Below are 16,839 nucleotides of genomic sequence, written 5' to 3'. Positions count from 1 at the left end.
TGAATTGAGTTCACTGTTTCCAGAAGAGCGAAGATTTCAAATTATACATCTATGATTCCCATCTATTCTGTTGGCATGTGAAAACAACAAGATGCAGTGACCATCCCAGGGTTGTGGCTTACCTGGCAGGAGGACCTTGTGTCAATTGTTCTGCCTTCTTATGCCTCAGTCTTCTCTTCAGTGAGACACAATTAATGACACAGGACTCACCTTGCAGGGTTGTTGTGACCTCTATAGTTGATGTGCATGAAGTTCTCAGTCCAGAGCCTGGCATATAGCAGGTGTTTAATAAATGGCCGCTGTTACTTTTATTCAGAACATCATGCCAGAATCATACAGAGGTTTAACACAAACTCACAACTTCACAACAATTCTGTAAAATGACTATTAATGATGAACTTGACAGATAAGGAAATTGAAGTTCAGTGTGATGTCAAAGGTCAAAGTCTAGTAAATTGCAGAGCTCAGATGTGGCTTCAGGTCTCTTTGACTCTAAACCCAATGTTCTTCCCAGTGTATTGGGAAGATGTATTAGATTATCCTAGGAAAATTATTTAGAATTTAAGAAGAAAATTTCAAAATGTTCTATTGTTGCCATGACATATTGTAATCCCAACTATCAGGTAATATTCTTGGGTCAGTCTCAAGCCCCTTATGCAAGAACTGTAAACTCTTTTCATCTTATTCAGTTTTCAGGGGCATAAAGAGAGATATGCCTATGCAAGCTGATTTCCTAGGCAAGGAGAATTGTACTCAGAGCACTTGGGTGGTTTCTCACAGGGAGCTCAGCAATTAGGCTCAAATTAGATCATCAAAGCTGAGCTGAGGGAAGCGGTGGTTGATTTGAAATATCAAGGGAAGAATAGGAACACTAAAAGTCAGAAATATCATACAATCACATTTCTCCTGATCCAAGCACATCAGAATTCATTTAGTTAGCAGAGAGCAGAGGCTACCCACGGGGCTCCTTATTTATAACACCAGGGCCCTCTGTAAAAACATGAGAGGAATGCCACTTCTGGCCATTCATAAACCAGGCAATTTCACTTCCCCTCTGGGATGGACATTTTATTGCAGACCAGGTAGGGATTTGCTGGACATGCAAACCCCCTCCATTCACTTAATCGTGGTACATGACAAGCTCCATAATGCCCGGGGGGAGTGATTTTTAATAATCCGCAGTCCTTCAGTAGTTAACGCTCTTTCCCATCCCGAGCCTGAAGCATTGCTGTATTTCTCCTATCATCTTGTGGAGTCACAGCTCTGAAAGGAAGTTATAGAGAAGATCATGGAGATCATGGAGTTCCATCCCTTTACAGTATAAATGAATAAACCGGAGCCTCAAGAAGTTTAATGCCTTTTTTGACACTACATGGCCGGATTATAGAAACATTAGAACTGGAGGCCATATCTTGATGAGGCAAACTAGTGTCATGCAATGGGGCAGACTTTGGAGACAGAGACAGGGCTTTTTGTTTTTTTCTTTTTTTTTGATGTGGAGAGGAGAAATTTCTTAACCTTTTTGAGCTTCATTGCCTTGTCTGTAAAGTGTCTTAATATCTGTCTGGTGGGATGGTTGGATAATTGAATAAAGTCATGCGCTTTGCAGAATGTCTGGTAAGTGCTTAAAAAAAAAGATAGATTTTACAAATCTGCCTTTGAATTCTACATTATCATATTTAAACTAAAAGAGACTCTTGCTCCACTTTCTTGGTATTTCCAGCTGAACTCATCGTCCTTCACTCACCAACTCAACCCAAACCAGTTTGGAATCAACCTAGATTATGGTCATAAGCACTCACAGCTCTAGTGCAGTAGATTTAGGAAGCCTGGAGAGAGTCTTGCTTTCATCTTCACGTCTGCTTCACCCTTGTTCTTTCCTTCAGTGTGTGCCTTAATCAGGCCTGCCATACTCCGTGCCATGCTGTCGGGTGCCATTCTTGAGAGGTTGATACATCCAGCTTTGTGCCTCATTCTCCTCTGAGCTTTCCTGTTCCCCCTGGTATTCCTGTTTATCTCTCACCTCAGCATCTTTGGCTGGAGCCATAACCTGATTGTGTTGAAACCAGTGTATCTCTCCAGTCCCAGTGAGGTCTAGCTGGAATGGTTGCTCATTAGCTGTAGCCAATCCTAGTAGTCCCAGATGTACCCTCAGGTGCTTACATGTTTTTCTGCGTCTCTTCCAGGCCCAGGTAGAACTAGGTACCTAGAAAAGTAAAGTGCTAGAGGGATGTGGAATTTCATGATCACACTTGGCCCAAGACTACCACAAGAAGTTACTCTGTTCTGTCCAAGAATGTGAAGAAGCCAGGTTCCTTTCTACCTGGATCATCTAGGCACCTGACTTTTCTCTCTTATGATTCAGGGTTTGATGTCCGGTGGGAATCTCTTTAAACAACCGCAGACAATCTGACTGGGATATGTTCCCGTTCCTGTCTTCCCCAGTTCTAGACATGGAGTAGGGGTTGCCATGAGGTCTTGTTTCCTTTAGTAGCTGGCTTTAACAGAGAATCCAGACCACCCGCATTTGGTGATTGACACTCACTGTGCCTTTATGGGATGGTTATGGGGCTGCACCTTGCTTGATTCCCCAAATGAGATCACCCCTTAATCTCACATGTGGTTTAAGCTTAGAGGAATGAACTGATTCTGTGCCCTTCCTACTCACTCTTTGGGACTTGATCTTAAGTAGTCAGCTGCTGAGGTTAAAAAAAAGGTTATTTTCATGCTGTCAGCCTGGAGATTTGACAAAATGTCTACATGACACCAGGCATCCAATACATAGAGCTTTCATGACTTTGGCTCAATACATATACAAGGCAGTAAATTCTATAAACCATTACAAAACTACCCTACTTTGCTTGTATCAAAAAATAAAATTTTTTACAGATTAACTTTTTTCCTTTATTCAAAATGGCAATAGTTTTAATGAGTCCGATAGTGGGGTGTGGGTATCAGCAATTGAAAATACCTACTTTGTTGAATAAAAGAAAGTCAGTAGGAAAATGTGTGTTGCTTTTCAACTACTAATGTTAATCTCCAGGCACATTTGAGAAGCAGCAACATGGAGCTGCTTTCTTAGCTTTCACTGACTGTAACTCTCAGGCTGAATCACTTGAATCCTGAAGATTAGGGTTGCCTATCACCGCTGGAGATTCTTGTCTTTCCCCACCTTACTCTCTCTTGCCAGGATTATGGAGAAGGCTGGAACTGCTTTGCTGAAATTCCAGTGAAGCAATATCTTATAAAAATGATCATGCCAGGTATAAGACTGAGCAGTAAAAGGGCAGGGTTACAGGCTTTTAAAAAAGACAGCAATTCATAGTTCTCCCTTAGTGCTGGTCTCTCCCCTTCCTTTTTCTTTCTAATTGGAGGGAGTATTGAGACTGGGACTTCAAAACCATCATTGGCCTGGGGTAGCCAGTAAGGCAATAAGATGCAGCTGTTCTACAGGGCAGCCAAAAACATAAGGGTAAGAGACAACCACATGTTTTCCTGGTTTTGATTGGAGCACACCGTTCAAACTTGCTTTTCCAAAGCCCCATGAATCCTTGCTATTGGTTCATCTTCTGCTTCCAAACATGACCTCACCCCACGCGCTGCCCAGTGGTTAGCAACTCTAGAACATATTCTTTTCTCAATGCAAGAGAATCGGAATGGAAGATCCCTGAGTTGGTGCTTGTTTAGGAGCTTTTCAAAATGAATCATTAGAGTGCAGGGATTTGGTGTGGATGACTCATCCAGTAATTATCTGAAGTTATTTAGTTATCAGGTCTTTGCATAGAATTCAAGCCCAGGCCCTGACACAAAAGCCTGTCATTTGGGAGTGATCAAAATTGTGTCGCCTTGTTCTCTCTTCTTAATCCTTTTGGAATGTCTCGCTCCCCAGCTAACATTCCCTGTTATTCCAAAGGTGATTTGGAGGTAAGATGGAAAGCCATTAGCTGGGGACCGAATACAGAGCCACGTTTTCATCCAGGATCTGAACACCCATCTTTAATCTCTTTTCTCTCAAATGACAAGGACGTTGATCTGGTTAGCCCCGAGGTTAAGTGATTTGTCCAAGTAGACACATGAGTCACTTCCACACCACGCACTGTAGGTTGTATTCCAACACAAGTCTCTAAAGATTGAGCATCTGTTTTTTTTCTAGGAGATACGGCTGTTACCTTTAGTTATAGGATTTTATTTTTATTTTTTTAGGAGATGCTACAATTCATTGAGTCCTTGGTGAGTTCAAGCTGTTACCCTCTGTTAGGCTGACAGTAGTGCCTTGTGCTCAATAACTTTCATGTCTGAATGGCCCCAGAGAGAAACATCAGCGCTGGAACTGTTTCCTGGTTTGAAAAAGATAGCTTGTCTGATTAAATTTTTTACACTGGCTGAATTAAAGAGTTTATGGACAGTCGTCTAAGAAAACCAAATGAGGGCATTTCTCCCAAGGGTTACGACCATTAAAGGAGAGAGGAGAGAAATCAATACAGAATTTATCTGGAAGTGAGTTGAGCTGAGGGAGAGAGAAAGCAGCTGAAAGAAAGGAAGTGGCAAGAGCTGCTTTCCCCTGTGACTTGAGTGTTCATGCTTTGTGTATGGTTGTACTTTTTCAGATATGCCAGAAAATCAGCAAAAGAAATGCTTCTCACCTGCAGGATGAGACCATAGGACAACGAACAAACATCTTCCTTTCTTCATCTCCCAAACATGCAGAGGGTTACCTTCCTTTGGAGAACCACCACCAATGCTTCTCCAGCTCTTTTTAGGTAAGTGTGCTAAACACTTTACATGTTTAATTTAATTCTCTCTGCATCCCTATGAGGAAAGTGGATTAATATCCCCATTTTGAAGACACCGAAACTAAGGTTTATAGAAGTTAAATCACCCAAGGTCCCACGCCCAAGGAAAAGCTGGGCTTTGAACTCGTTCTGCCTGATTCCAGCCTTTATGCTCATATGCGTGTCTGGTGCTGTCTACATTCTTGGTAAAGGATGTCAGTCCTGTGCTCCTTTGGCGGCTGGTGCCTGTCCAGTGACCATAAAGTGACAGGTTAGCTCTGAGTCAGCAAGGAGACAGGGACATCCACCTGTAATACATCATTCACCCGGCCAGTTCTTTTCCTAGGGTGTAGGAAACTTACATTTTCCTTCAACTGTTTCTTGTACGGGGTTAAAGAAAAGTTATCAACATAAATAGGATTATAGAAGAGAATAGTATTTTAGTATCATTTGGTAAATCAAGTATCTCAATATGACACTCTGTTCTTAAAGTTGTATAAGGTGCACAGGGCGGGAGTGGTGTTTCTTTTTTTTTTTTTAATTTATTAAATTTATTTATTTTTGGCTGCGTTGGGACTTCATTGCTGCGCACAGGCTTTCTCTAGTTGCGGCAAGCAGGGGCTACTCTTCGTTGCGTTGCGTGGGCTTCTCATTGTGGTGGCTTCTCTAGTTGCGGAGCACGGGCTCTAGGCACGCGGGCTCAGTAGTTGTGGCCCGCGGGCTCTAGAGTGCAGGCTCAGTAGTTGTGGTGCACGGGCTTAGTTGCTCCACAGCATGTGGGATCTTCCCCAACCAGGGATCGAACCCGTGTCCCCTGCATTGGCAGGCAGATTCTTAACGACTGTGCCACCAGGGAACTCCTGGAAGGGTGTTTCAATGGCATGTCTAGGCCCTTAACAAAGAACTTACAAGCTCCACAAGGTGACATCAGACTATTAAGGGTCCAGAGTCATGTATTTAAGTTCTAAGTGCTTTAATTCTGAATGTTAAGGATGCTTGGGGAAGCGGATGGTTTGTGTGGGTCTTTAACGTGCTGTTTTGAAGAACGTAGAACTGCCGTGTCTTAGAGAATTGAAATTATTTAGAAAGCAGAAGGAAATGAGGCACTGGAGAGAAAAGCTGTTGTTGTTATTTATTACATGCTGATTGCAACCGCAGTGGTGACAAAGGTATAAAAGGAGGGGACTGCTGGAAACATCAGGGTGGGTTTTACTGCATATAACAATGTGCGCCGAATCAGTTCATTATCTTCGTGTCAATATCAGGAAGCGGGGTGGAGTGCATCATATTGTTTTATGTGTTGTTTGCAAAATGTTTGAGTTTAAATTCTTAGATAGGAATGTCTAGTGTGTTAACCCATTGCATTATCGTGAACTGATTTTACTGCATGACACTTCTGACAAAAAATGTGGGTTTTGGGACTTCCCTGGTGGTGCGGTGGTGAATTCAATCTCCAGCTCCTCTTCCCTCCCCAGAGGTCTGGGGGTGAGACTGAAAGTTCAAGCTTCTAATCAAAAGTTGGTCTTTCTTGGGCTTCCCTGGTGGCGCAGTGGTTGAGAGTCCGCCTGCCGATGCAGGGGACGTGGGTTCGTGCCCCGGTCTGGGAAGATCCCACGTGCCGCAGAGCGGCTGGGCCCGTGAGCCATGGCCGCTGAGCCTGCGCGTCCGGAGCCTGTGCTCCACAATGGGAGAGGCCACAGCAGTGAAAGGCCCGCGTACCGCAAAAAAAAAACAACAAAAAGTTGGTCTTTCTGGTAACCAGTCCCCATCCTTCCTTTCTAGGAACCCCTCAGCCAAGAGTCATCTCATTAGTATACTAAAGGCACTCTTATTATTCAGGGAATTCCTAAGGTTTTAGGAACTCTGTGTCAGGAACCAGAAACAGAGACCAAATATTATAACAGAAGATACTTGTATCAGCCCCCATCACTCAGGAAATTCCAAGGGTTTTAAAAGCTCTGTGTCAGGAACTTGGGAAAAAAGACCAAATATATATTTCTTATTATATCATAATATCACAATTATCAAGCCATGTGACTAAGTTTTCTTAAAACACAATTACATATTATAGTTATTATCTGGGGAAAGGTCAGGCAGGCGTCTGCTTGTTCAGCAGAGTCGTGTAAGCCTGTGGCAGCTTCCTTGCTAGTCGAGGTGGCAAATAAGGGTTCTCAGGAATCTCGTAGTGAAGCTCTACTCAGATTCTTTTCTCATAAGTGTGCTTCTACTGCATTTTATGCATAACTGTTTCTTATCCTCTAAGCGAGCAATCCAAGAGACAAGGTAAAAGTTTCGATACCTTTTATGACCTCACCTTAGAGGTCACGGAGCATCTCTTCCATGGTATTGTAGTGGTCAAGGCAGCTAAAGGTCTGCATAGGTTCAAGAATAAGGAAAATACACCTCTTGATGGAGAATGTTAATATCACATTTTAAGAAGAGCATGTAGGACAGAATATATGTCCATGTGGCCATATTTAGAAAATGCAATCTGCCCCAATATGGAAAGCATATAAACACATAAAGTGTTCACAAACATTAGCTATTATTAGTATCGCTAAATAAATGTGTTCATAAGAGTGAATCAATGTATCTTCCTTTGGCTAGAGCTTCATAATGTAGTTAAAGAATTATTTACTTGTGAATTTTCAGTTTGAGCTTGTCTTGTTTATGTCTACCTACTACCTGCATGGATCCCTTGAAATTGAAGAATTTTTAAATTTTACTTTTATTTTGAAATCATTTCAAACTTAACAGAAGTTTTAAAAATAGTACAATGAACTAACTCTCTAAACCCACCTGGATTTACCTGTTTTAACATTTTTGCTTCTTTTACTTGCTTTCTCTGTCTCCGTGTGTGGTGTGGGGTGTGTGTGTGTGTGTGTGTGTGTGTGTGTGTGTGTACCTTTATTTTTCTACTATTTTAGAGTTAGTTTCAGACATCATACCCGTTTATCCCTTATAGACTCATAGTACCATCATCAAATTCAGGTAACTTAACATTGATACAACGCTATTATTTAATATACTATTAAACAATATTCAAATTTCAACAATTGTCCTAATAATGCTTTTATAGCAGTTTATTTTCTCTCTGAACCAGGATCCAATCCAGGATCTCAGATTGCATTTTAATCTCCTTCAATTGAAGCAACTCCTCAGCTCTGTCTTTTATGACATTGCATTTTTGAAGTGCACAGTCCAGATGTTTGGGTAGAAAGCACCTTCCATCCTATTTACTTGAATTAACGGAGTCTTATTTTTGTTAAATGAATTGTAATCCAGTACTGTCAATTCATTCATTTTGAAGCTCAAATTGTCCCAGATTTGGCCAGTGGGTGCCCTTAAAGCTGGCTCCTGAGTCTTTGACATACCTCCTATATTAGTTTGGGCTGCCATAAAAAAGTACTACAGACTAGATGGCTTAAAGATCAGGAACTTATTTCTCACAGTTCTGGAGGCTGGGAAGTCCAGGATCAAGGTGCTGGCCAATTTAGTTCCTGGTGAGAGTTTCTTCTTGGCTTGCAGATGGCCACCTTCTCTCTGAATCCTCACATGGTGGAGAGAGAGAGGTGTAGTGTCTCCTCCTCTTCTTATAAGGTCACCAGCCCTATTGGATGAGGGTTGCATCTTCGTGACTTCATTTATCCTCATAGGCCCTGTCTCCAAATACAGTTACATTGGGGGTTTGGGCTTCAACGTATGATTTTTGAGGGGACACAAACATTCAATCCATAACATCTCCCATCATTCTTTTGAGTACTTCCTTACTTTTTAGTATAGCAAGATATTCTAAACCCTTCTTTTATTTCTTTGCTTCAGCCCTCCTTCCTCTAAGCTCTGGTTCCTTTTAGCAAGGAATGGTACTTAGAAACAAGATCTGCAAGGAAGCATTTGTGTAGGTCATCTAATGTTGAGGCAATTCAGGCAAAAACTAATTAAATGGTGAATCTGTGAAAGGGTTAGAAAACCTTCCTTGAATTAGAAAGTGTAAAGACATTTGGGCACTTCTTGACCCTTGTCTAAAATGTTCTATGTACAATATTACTTTTACATTCAATCAGTTGCAAAGCAAGAGTATGAGAGCCATATGCCTAGGCTTCATGAAGTGATGATCAATTGAACACTGAGTCAGGAGAGTAGAATTTGAGAGCTAGTGAGAGGTCCGGATGCCAGAAGAAGGTACAGCACTTGTGGGACACACACTTTTCAGAAAACTGGTCAGAACCAGCAGACAAATAGCCTTGTTTTCAAATAGTGACTGTTTGTACCATCTGGACTTAACCAATCATAAAGCTCAGTTGACACTCCAAGGCTATTATGGTCTTAGAGACGATTTGTAGTTTTTGATTTAAGCTCCATTTCAAAGATCCAGCCTCTCTGTGTAGGATCAGATTTCCCTGCCTTGCACTGAACTTGGCTAATCTTTGTCCATCCTAAATCTTTATGTTACTTATCCTTGCTGATTATTTAGGACAAGAGACATAGTCAGGGAAGGAGGAGCCCTGGCCCTGGTACTCAGTAATTATACATCTTTTGATGACTAATTGACTTACTGTGTAAACCTAAGTCCCTTCTCCTTTCCAGTCCTCAGTTTCCTTATGTGTAGAATGAGAGACTGAGGCTAAATTATCTCTAAGTTCTTTTCTGGCTTTCAAGTTCTCTCAAACCTTCCCTGCCTAAAATCTTTAAAGTGTGAATTAAACTCGCAGATCAAGATAAATTACTAGAGGAGCTGGGTGCATTACAGAATTAAATTCTTCAGAGCCCCAGCAAGCCTGCGTTTTGGAGCATGCTTTCTTTTTACAGCTGTGAAGAGAGGAATCAGCACACTAGTTATAACTTCATATGACTAATGGTTACCATGGCGACCACTAAATATTCCTTCTAGACCTTGCATCTGCACAGCTCACTGAAGCAGAGGAAATAAACGTTGCTGCTTTGAAAAATGATAAAAATAATCTGAACCAGCGACAGGCTTAGAAGGAAAGGAGAGATCTCACATCTGAAGGTCAAGCCATTTCATCTCATTATCTCTCAGGCCTTTGTTTAATCTCACAAGGCATTTGATGCCAACTGAATGGATAGGTCACAGGCCTGAGGGATTTAGCATGAGGCTTCTGAAGCACTTGACTAATTTTTAAAGAAGCTTCTGGGGTTCTGATAATATTTGCTAGGTTAGTGTGATGACCCCTATGTTGAAATGCTGAAAGTGAACATCAGGACACTAGGAGAGGACCCCTGGGCTTCTGGTAGTTCTTGATATCAGGTCAGCTTAGTGGTTTAAGGAAAGAGCGACTAGAAGACTGGCCAAGGTCAGACCACACTCAGCAGGAACATGGGCAAGAGAACTGGGCCTCATGAAGCCTGCAGATTAGACAAGGAGAACGGATGACAGGTTGACATCACCTTGGTAAAACGTGGGCAGTCACCAGGAAGACTAATGCTGTGGTGCATCCCAGGAGAGTCACCCAGGAAACGTAAATGAGTGGATTAGTGGAGAGGGGGTGGGGTCTGTGCAAAACTGGAGAGCACATGGCCTGTCTCAAGAGGTCAGCCTATTGTTGCCATGGGAGATTACAGATCCAGAGCTCCCATTTTTCAAGAGAGGCTATAAATCTGGGTTTTTAAAAATATGAAATTTCTTAATTATTTCACGTTGACATGGTATGGGCTGCCATTTTGAATTCTCTGAAATTACAGTTCCATTTTGAAAATGAAAACAGGAAATGCCAGAGAAGTGGGATTCTGTATAATGACCTGTACAATGACCATGAGACCAGGAACACTCCAAATCCAATCAAGTTGAACTGGGTCTGTAATGTCAGGGAGGCACAACTGTGTGTGATGGCTTTGGAAGAAGTTGGCATTTCAGTAACTACATTGTGCTTGGTTTGGAGAAAATATGTCAATAGATAGAAGATGATCTGCATGGAAGGTTTAAAAGGGGTCCAGAGTGACACACGTTGCAGTCTGTCTCCAGCACCAGAGGCTGGGAATACCTTTCCAAGTGGCTAGTCAGTCTTCCTGAAGCCGTCTCCCACAGCTCCCCTCCCCCCACTATTTTCACCTGAATTCCAATAGACACACTAGCACCAGGAACCCAGCCTTGAGCCAGTCGTATGCTTTAGGCTACTCTGGGGTCTGCACATAAGTCATAAACACCTGACTAGGGTGGGGAGTGAGGGGACAGAGAGAGAAGTGGACAGTGTCTGACAGAGAAGAGAAGCCAACATATGTAGAATTGCCCACTGTCCCATCCACTCCGTTACCCCACTGGGGACTAGTCCGGTTATTGCCTAATAAAACTTAGCGCCTGGGCTTCAGTAGGGAGCAGCGGATCACTTTACCCCTTTGAAAAGCATAATTACTTACCAGATTACAGAATTATTACAGGAAAATCTGAAAATTGGGAAAAAAAGGAAGAATAACTTATAATCATATCATGAAATAGAGATGAAGAGACAGTTCACAGAAAAAAAGTGAGACCAGCCAGCAAAATGTTGTCTTGTGGGAAATTCCTTTGATGTATGGTAGCCTCCAAGTACCATTCCAGACAAGTCATTACAGAAGGTATGGAACAGAAAGGCTTATAGACTGAATTAATATGTTGGAGTCATGTAGCTCATTGAATCAATTTAAAACAAGAGTGAGAAACGATTGGAAGAAACAGCATACTCAGGGCAGGTGCATGTGGGCAGAAGGACCACACTATCTGAATCCTGCGCTACACAGTGTTCATATGTCCTGACTCTCTTCCTTCCTTCCTGGCCACATAGATATGAGGCCCAGAGTTGAAGGGAAGAAAGGGGATTCAGGCAGCTGGAAGATGCTTGGAACCAGCACATATTTCCTCTCTGGGAGAGATGCAAGGGCAGGTATACTGAACAGAGCTGCAGCTCCCTTATTAGCCTGATGGGGTTAACTTGTATATTTGGTGTGCATTTGCTAGGCAGAGGATATGTGGGCCAAAATGGGGTCATAATGGGCGTCACCAGTGTGTGGATAATTTAGGGGTGGCATAGCCATCCATCTGGAAATGACATTTTTACCTTACTAATACTTAAGGTTTACTTGTGTAGCTTTTGAGCCTTCGACACTGGTGGTGGTAGTGGTGGGCATCCTCCTCAGGTTTTGGAGACCCCTAACCCTTTACCAGACAGAGAATGACAGGCGGAAATATATTGACTGCTGCCTTTTGTGTGAAGAGAGCGTGGTGTTTCCTCATGAATTTCGGAATGGGCTCATATAAAAAAGTAACCAGGATCAGAAAGGGTCTAATATGAGTTTCCCTTTAAGAGCTAAACCAGCGCTATTTTCATGGGGATATTTAGGTCTGTGAATGCCCCAAACCTGCAGACAAGAGAGTAAGTGTACGCAGTAAGATGAGTGGAGGACGGAAGTCCAGAGAGAAGATCCACAGCTAAAGGGCAGATGGAGAAAAGTGAGCACGTGAAGGCGATGGAGCTTGAAGGACCAGGAGATGATGCTGTCCCAGAAGCCAGGGTGCTACATAAATCCCACTTAAGTTAAAGGGACCGGTCGTGAACTAAAGATGAGAATGTCTCAGTGAGCACACCCATCTAGAAGGGGGAGGGAACAGAGCCAGAGGGAGGGAGCTCCTGCCAGGCGGGATGGAAGGTAAAGGAGGGAGACTGTCTAATCCAGAGTGCTTCATCCTGCACAGGGGGAAGAGTGCTGATGGTGTCAGGAAATCAAAGTGCCATTTTGGGTTCCCCTCTTTGAAATCACATCACTCCACAGTGGGGTTTATAGCATCCCACTACCTGCCCCTTTCTTTCATTCCACACTTCTGAAGGGTTTGCCTATGTGCACATTCTTTTTCAGATGTCTAATTCTGACTCAGAAAATTGCTGGTTTCAACTCTTTTGCCAGATGGCTGAGGAAAGAGCAATTGACTGTTAGTGCTAAATGCCTGTGTCAGAACCCAAAGCAGCCGATTCCAATTAACATAAAAAGCAGAACAGAGCTCCTAAAGTGCAAGTGTAAAATGATGGGATGAAAAAAAAATACAAAAAAAAAAAAGATGGGATGATGAAACCTCATCCTGGCTGAGAAAAGAAAACACACAGCATCCTTTATCCTCTCAGATGCTGGCCACACTGCTGGGTTGAGAGGCGGATGTATTCACGAATGAGAGGGGACTGCAGATCAGTACCCCTAGAACAGCCCCCTTGGTTCCTTTCTGTTTAGCAGGATGGGAGTGGTCCTCAAAGTCACATGTCAGAAATCTTTATTTGTTTGGGTGGACGGAGTACAACATTGTTGTTTTCAACACAACTTCCTGTTTTCTCAAATGAGACTCATTTCATAGAAGTGAGTGGTACTGATCTTTTAAGTGGATGATATAGATAAAGAGCTCTTGATTTTTCACATTTAGAGAGGCCAAAATAAAAATAAAATAAAAAGATCTAAATTGAGATATTTTGTTCCCATGCCATTTCCATCTACCCTATTTCTTTCTGCCCTTAAGAAGTAGTCATTTTAGGGATTTCCCTGGCAGTCCAGTGGTTAGGATTCTGAGCTCTCACTGCCAAGGGCCCGGGGTTCAATCCCTGGTCGGGAATCTAAGATCCCACAAAAGAAGCAGTCATTTAAATTATTCTCTTGCTTATTCTTCCAATATTTCTTTATGCATATGAAGCATATGTGAATTTATGTATTTATATATGTGTATATATGTACATTTTTATTTCCTTTTTCTCCCCATAAAAGATGGCATATTATATAAATTATGTCTTGTTTTTTTTGTTACTGAATAATATATTTGGAGATCTTTCCATATTAATACACAGAGAGTTTCTTCATTTTTCTTTTACTTCTATATCATATTCCACGGTATGTCTGTACCATAGTTCATTTAACCAGTCCCCTGTTTTTGGACACATGGATTGTTTCTAGTTTTTTGCTATAACAAACAGTTCTTGGTGGATGGTCTTGTACATAGATCCTGTGATATGTGTATAAGAGGAATCATAGGAGAGATTCCCAGAAGCAGCATTTTAGTTCAGATGCATCTGTAATTTTGGTAGATGTTGCCAGATGGCCTTCCATGGAGCTTGACCATTTTGCATTCCATCTGGTACAGTATGAGAATGCCCATTCCCTGCAACTTAAGTAACTGAGTGTTGCCAAATTTCTGCTTTTGTTAGTTTGTTTTTGTTTAGTAGGTAATGAAATGGTAGCTCAGGGTAGTTTTCACTTGTATTTCTCTTATTATTCTTTCTTCAGGGAATAGAATATTCTTATTTTACTTTGTTTTCATTATCGCTCAGAGAAGGATTATGACATGATGATGCAGGGAAAAAACTCTTTCCAGGTGCTCCACTCTTCGGCTGTAAGGACCTCATAAGACTCTGGGCTCTTTGCCATGTCCTTTTGTGTTAGTTAATTACTTCACATTTCCTTTCAGTGGTTAGTAATCATAATGATAACCAACATTTTTTGAGTACTTACTGCGTACCAGGCATGATCTTAAGCACTTTATGTATTAACTCATTTACTCTCCAAAACAAACAAAAAAACAGCTTTATGCAGGGGGGTTGCTATAATCTTTGTATTCAGATGTGGAAACTGAGGCACTGAAAGGTTAGTAACTTGCCTAAGGTCACAAAGGCAGTCTGTCCTAGGGTAAACAGCTGTCGTATTTTTCCTGGGAGCATCTCGATTTTAGCACTGAAAGTCCCACGTCTTTAGAAACCCCTCATTCCTGGTACAGTTGGTCACCCTGGTCTAGCCCCAGAGTCTTCGCTTATCACTGTTAGGCTCCTCTGAAGGTCAGAGGGCCTACCTGCTTGTAAGCAGAGGAATGGGGGAGGTGATGTTCCTATAGCAGCATGTGTGAGACTTAATTTGCAGGTTCTTAGTTTTATTCAATTAGCCTGATGCCAAGGGAGTAGGAAAAAAGAGAGTAGGGCCGCTTCCTCTAATCAGGTAGCAGCATAATGGCCATAAGGGGAGGGCAGTTGTTAATGCAACTACTGTCATGAGAAAGCCACGTGGAGATCTAGTAAAAAAAAAAAATTGCCTTGCCACTGTGGTAAGTGAAAAATGTTTATGTGTTATCTCAGTTACTCATCGGAGTAGCCCTGTGAGATGGGTACTAATATCATACCCATTTTACAGAGGAGAGGTTAAGAAACTTCCTGAAAGAAGGTTGATTGACACTCAAGTCTTCCTGCAAAGCCCATGGTTTCAAGCATTATATTTTACCTAAATATAAGCACATATTTGATTTCTGACTGGACCCTTAATGCCTGTCAGCAGGAAAGACTCTCAGACGAGGAAAGTCTGAATCTTTGGGCTGCTGCAAGAGATGTTGGTTTGTACCTGAATAGAGTAGCTCAGCAGCTAAGCGATTCAAAATGCCTGTGAGGATTTCCAACAGCTCTGGGGAATATCTGAGAGAACAAGGCCTCGTGTAAACATGCTGATGCTGTGAAGAACAGCGAGAAAGTGTCTGCTCTCTTTCTGCTACCTGGAGCCATGTGGGACTGAGCATGTCTCACTTCATCTCTGTGGATTTAGGCACCTTCAGTATAAAATGAAGATAACTGTTTCTTACTTGCTTCAAAGATAATCTTTTGAAGACCCTTCTGGTTCTAAGATTCATGACTATCCATATAGCCCTGATTTCGCAAGCTACATTATCCTTGAGGAAAATCAAGGCCTCATTATAGAAAAGTTTATACCAAGTGCATTGTATATATAAATTGGTATAATTCAAGAGTGAATTTGGTTAGAGTCCTGTGGTAGACAGAATTTCTAAAATGGTCTCCCAAAGATGCCCTGTTCTCATCCCGAGAACCCATGAATGTGATAAGATTCCTCTGATTATGTTATGTTATATTGCACAGTTGGTCTTAAAATAAGGAGATTGTCCCGGATTATCTGCTAGGCCCATTGTAATCTCATGAGCCCTTAAAAGCAAAGAGCTTTCTTTGGCTGGTAGCAGATGAGGCCAAAGTGGAAGACAGGGTGATGGGAGAGATTTGAAGCACAAGAGGGCATTGGACACAGCATTGTTGGCTTTGAGGATGGAAGGATACTTGTGCCAAGGAATGTGGGCAGCCTTTAGGAGCTGAGAACAGCTTCCGGCCCACAGCTGGTAAGGGACTGGGGACTTCAGTCCTACAAGTGCAAGGAAATGAATTCAGCCAATAGCCTGAATAAGGAAGTGAATTCTTCCCTAGAGCCACCAGATAACCTCCCAGCCTGAACACACCTTGATTTCAGTTTCTTGAGACCCTAATCAGAGAACCAGTAAAGCTCAACTTGGATTTGTAACCAGCAGAATTGTGATATAATAAATGGATGTTGTTTTAAGTTGCTAACTTTGTGGGGTTTTGTTAGATCAACAGATAACCAATATATGTCCCAATCCTTATTTCCTAGAATCCTCATTTTCTACCTGATACCCCTGTAAATTAGAACCCAGCATGACCTGGGCCTACTTATGGGGTGTTCCACTTATGTGCTATCTTTTTTTTTTTTTTTTTTTTTTGCGGTACTCGGGCCTCTCACTGTTGTGGCCTCTCCCGTTGCGGAGCAACAGGCTCCGGACGCGCAGGCTCAGCGGCCATGGCTCACGGGCACAGCCGCTCCGCGGCATGTGGGATCTTCCTGGACCGGGGCGCGAACCCGTGTCCCCTGCATCGGCAGGCGGACTCTCAACCACTGCGCCACCAGGAAAGCCCTTATGTGCTATCTTAACACCTGATCATGTCACATTGTATTGTCTTTGGCTGTTTATTATTTGTCTCTTCTGTTGGGTTATAAAGTCATTAAGGGGAACAGTGTGTCTTGGTCATTGTTGAAAATTCAGTACATATCTGAGGGCCTGATATATAGTAGTTCTCAACCAACACTTGAATGAAAATGAGATATTACTTCATGCCCAACATGGTAGTTAGGTAACAGTTTCCATGGATACTTTTTTGGTATGTGGATTATATCAGAGAGTTTTAATGGTTTTTCTAAAAAAAATCTCATAATCAGAAACATTGCCATCAAGGAAAACCATTGGTTGAAATGTAAAAGAGCAAGT

At 42.1% G+C, this 16,839-nt stretch overlaps 1 long non-coding RNA gene across 1 annotated transcript in view; it reads left to right on the top strand.

Annotated features, from left to right (window-relative positions):
• Nucleotides 1-818: 818 nt before the first annotated feature.
• The window catches only part of LOC149748035 (uncharacterized), an 88,692-nt gene continuing 72,671 nt past the window's right edge, over nucleotides 819-16,839 (top strand). Inside the window, exons 1-2 of the long non-coding RNA XR_016394979.1 lie at nucleotides 819-4,230; nucleotides 4,608-16,839. The exon at nucleotides 4,608-16,839 is cut by the window's right edge and continues 72,671 nt beyond it. This is a non-coding gene — a long non-coding RNA (uncharacterized LOC149748035). The remainder of the gene's footprint in view (nucleotides 4,231-4,607) is intronic.

The sequence above is a fragment of the Delphinapterus leucas genome, chromosome 11 (assembly GCF_059928025.1).
Source record: "Delphinapterus leucas isolate spDelLeu-1000000601 "Yukka" chromosome 11, BTC_Dleu_Yukka2, whole genome shotgun sequence".
Taxonomy (NCBI): Eukaryota; Metazoa; Chordata; class Mammalia; order Artiodactyla; family Monodontidae; genus Delphinapterus; species Delphinapterus leucas.
The sequence above is the reverse complement of the archived record's forward strand: the minus strand, read 5'-3'. Positions and strand labels throughout refer to the sequence as shown.